We start from the raw sequence: 4,116 nt of genomic DNA, 5'->3' as shown, positions 1-4,116 counted from the left end.
TTTGAGTTGGAGCCAGAGAGACAAGGGGAAGGGAGGGTCTGAGTGTCAGTGGCACTCAGCCTAGGCCAGAGAATCCCCATAGGTCCCAGATAGGCCCCACTCACATGTAGCTTGTGGCTGCTGCAGGGAAAGCCCCTTAGATAGGGACGCTTCTCCATTTTACTGTAGTGTCAGGGACAGTGAGGACGCCGTGCGGTGATCGCGGTCTGTGGTCTGGGACCAGACCACCGCGGTGCTATCAAAGACTCTAAAAGATGAGACCCTCCTAGCGGAGTCCACCCAACGCAGAAGCGGACACCATCGCGGAGGGCCACGCCACTGGATCAGACGGATCCTCATTTCTAATTCGGCCGCACCGAGTACTGGAGTACTAAGCAGGTACCTCAACAAATGCAACAACAGTTCACGGGAAAGCGCAACACTCTACACTTTTGGGTGGGCTGAACACTGGGAAAGGGACATCAGGGTATTGGTGCCTAGCACCCAATATACTTTGGGACACTCATTGGTGGTACTGGGCGGGGTGTTCATTATACTGGGAGGTGGTGTTATGTTATGTAACGGGTATTCCCTATGAATACCGCCGCTACTACCTGCTGTGCTACCTGTTGGCTCTCAGGAGCCTAAGCCTCCGCTTGGGGAACCTGGGGTACATACATATCATACATCTCTAGGTGCAACGCCTCCACCTGGGAGGGATCCCAACGGAGTGGGAGGAGGCCCTCACAGGAAACAACCACACAACACGAACGAATATAAAACAGGACTGGCTTTACTGCATGGAAACACATATATCACTCAATAACATCATAACATCATCATGCGCCATGGTGGGCGCTAACCACACTGGGTGTCACGGCGGACACTAACCACACTAGGCGTCACGGCGGACGCTACCACCTCTAGGCGTCACGGCGGACGCTATCACCTCTAGGCGTCGCGGCGGACGCTATCACCTCTAGGCGTCACGGCGGACGCTATCACCTCTAGGCGTCACGGCGGACGCTACCACCCACAATGTGACCCCACCCTGTGTCCAGTAACCCCCACCCAAATGTCTCGTACTCCCAGAGTCAAATACCACTGTGCATATGTGTGTGTGACTGCGCAGCCACTATGTTTGGTGATAGGCCTGGTTGGTGCACGTGAGTTGCAGGTTACCTGCCCGGGCTCCAGCCACGGGTACCGCGATATCAATCCGCACGATCCGACATTGTCCTCCACACCACGTGGGTTGAAAGTCCAGCGCAAACAATGTCTCTCCTGGTGTTAGGGTCTTTGGTGGTGCTCTGAGCCCAGAACCCACCTCGCAGGGCCGCACGGCTTCCGCTCTGTGTCCCTGACTACTTGACCAAATAATGGGGCAGTGTCCCTATCTAGGGCCTGTCCCTAAGCTCCACAAGCTATTAGGTGACTCAGGACCTAACTGGGACCTTGGGGGCTGCTGGCCTATGCAGAGGGTCACTGACCCCTGCATCCACCTCTTACCCCTAGCTGGTCCGGATCCTGAGTGCCTGCGTAGCTGCAAAACCCTGGGAAATGTATCTAACTGGGAGTAGGGGAATCCGGCCTTCTGATTGGCTCCCTGGCGTCAGGTGTCTCTGCCCCAAAGCACCCTGGGGGCTGGCAGTCTATTCTCGCGCATGCGCGAGCTGTCTGAGCCTCCCGCGCTGTGCACTGCCATTGCGCATGCGCAACAGCCCTGTGTATGCGGCGCCCTGCTTCCCCGCTGGGCCGGTGGCAACGCGATCGCGGCCTTAGCGACGGCCCGATCGCGTCCCCGGCAACCGGCCTGCTCGCCGCTCGCGTCCCTAGCTACCAGGGATCACTATGCTTCCGCTCCAGCCCGATCCACACGCGCGCTCGCAACTGGGAAGGAGGGGGTGAGTGCGCGAGGGGGGGGAACCTGACTACACGCGAGGGGGACCTGGCTACATCTATATGTGTTATCAGTAAAGGTTATTATATACTGTGTGTGTTTACTATTAGTATTGGTTCCTGTGAGGGGCTTCTCCCACTATGCCGGGAACCTTCGCAGGTGGAGGCGCTGCACCAAGACGATAATTATACCACCCCAGGCTCCCCGTGGTGGAGGCTTGGGTCCTCTGTGAGCCAACAGGTAACAGCAATACAGGTAGTGTCTTTATTTAGGGGGAGAGAGGGATACATAAATATACAACATTCTCTATTTACAGGTGAAAATGTGCAAGAGTAAGCCAGTCTGAAGAAGATGTCAATTGAAGAAGATTGTACTTTTGGAAGAAGAGTGAACACATTTGTATTATTGTATTTTTCATAAAGTCATTTACTATAATCTAATAAAAATATTTAATATTTTAGAATACATTTTAGCCATCTGAAGTTTTAAAGCTGAAGACCGAGCAATGTCCTTTTTTTTTTTTTAATTAGTTCTGTTCTATGAGACAATACTTGTAGCATTTTTTTTAAACAACTTTGAATTACATTTTTAATGTATTATAATGTAACAAGCATTTTTAATTTCTATAGCAACCATTCACAGTCACATCACCTTCCTCTTCTGAAACAGGCTCTGACACAACCCTTTTTTGAGCCCTGCCCTCTTTCTAGCAGTGCACCAATTGTATCTAGTGACTGGCAAACAAACAGTAGATGGCGCTCTAATACTTAAACTACAAAAGTGGATATGTATAAAAATATATAAAATATACAAAGGTGCAAAGTGATAAATATACAAATAAATATACAATCAACAGGTGCAATATGGGTACAATAAATCACTCAAACCCTTAGATGGACTGTTTCAAGGTCCAGAGAAACAGTATACACAGGAAAGCCAGGGGAGCGGTTGTACCTTAAAATAAAAACAAAATCTACATAGTGTAAAAATGTTAACACAATGAAGTGGTTTCTAAGAAGCTTAGAAAACTTCGTATAAGGCTATGTCACGTATAGCCAACAAACCGATGTGGTAAAGACCACAGGAGGAGCTAAGATCTCAAGCAGAGAAAGATAGACAAAGTCAAGGATAAAATCAACACTTTTATCCACACACGAGTAAATTGGAGGCTTACAAGATCCAAAAGGATAATCAGCATAGGGAGTAGGTGATCTTCCGATCACTTCACGTCTCTGCTGCTGCTGCTGCACGCCAACCCGACTGTGTCTCGAACAGCCGTCACGTCACTTCTGGGATTCCGGCCGGTTGGAGATGACGTCACAGGCTCAAAGTTCTCTTTCTGTCTCAGTCATAGGGTCACGCTTACGCTCTACGTGTTTCGACGTTCTAAATGACGTCTTCATCAGGAGTGTCTGTGACCTGCTCTAGGGGTCTTTTTATACCCACCTGAGCTCATAGTAACCCCTCCTCCAAAAGGTTAACCATTAAAACACCCTAGCTTCTGGGCAGCTATATTGTCTCTCCCATATATCTAGGTGTAATATTAAGAACAAAAGTTTATACAATTCATAAAAGGTCCATAATAAAAAGATTCTCCCTTAAACTACATAAGGGAAGAATCATATTTAAATTCTACATACAATTTTATTATTATACACAAAATTCAATCAACAAAAAATATTAAAACTAATTCCTACCTTTAAATTTAAGTTTAAGGAACGACGATAGATGTATCTTGAAAAACATGAAACAAAAAGGAGTTAGGTGAAGAAACTTTTTTTTGGAAACAGGGGTGAAAAATGTGCTAAAAAAATGTGCCAAATGGACAATTGAGGCGTATTAGAAGAAATTGTTCTGATGACAATACCTTCCAGGAACAATCTCTTTTCCTGCAGGACAGATTTAAAGAAAAAAACTATGAAAAAATGGTCATAAAAGATGCAGTAGAAAGAGTAGAAGTTCTGGAAAGGAAAAACCTACTGATGGAAAATGTGAAAATGAAGCCCAAGAAGAACTTTGATTTTACGTTTATAACAAACTATAATAGACAGTCTGAGAGGATAACTAAAATAGTTCGCAAATATTGGCATATCATCAAAAATGACCCAATATTGGGTGACATAGTCCCTGACCAACCTATGGTAATTTTTAAGAAAGCAAATACTTTAAAAAATAGACTAGCACCGAGTGCACTACCTAAGATTAATAATAACAATAATAGGTGGTTGCCACAAATT

At 46.5% G+C, this 4,116-nt stretch overlaps 1 long non-coding RNA gene across 1 annotated transcript; it reads left to right on the top strand.

The window, feature by feature from the left end:
* LOC142491081 (uncharacterized) lies at positions 1-2,344 on the top strand. Its single transcript, XR_012800270.1, has 3 exons — positions 1-378; positions 1,990-2,119; positions 2,196-2,344. It is a non-coding gene; the product is annotated as an uncharacterized LOC142491081 (long non-coding RNA).
* The last annotated feature ends 1,772 nt before the right edge of the window (positions 2,345-4,116 follow it).

This window comes from Ascaphus truei, chromosome 3, assembly GCF_040206685.1.
Source record: "Ascaphus truei isolate aAscTru1 chromosome 3, aAscTru1.hap1, whole genome shotgun sequence".
Classification (NCBI taxonomy): Eukaryota; Metazoa; Chordata; class Amphibia; order Anura; family Ascaphidae; genus Ascaphus; species Ascaphus truei.
Note: the sequence above shows the minus strand (reverse complement) of the source record. Positions and strands in the feature narration are given on the sequence as shown.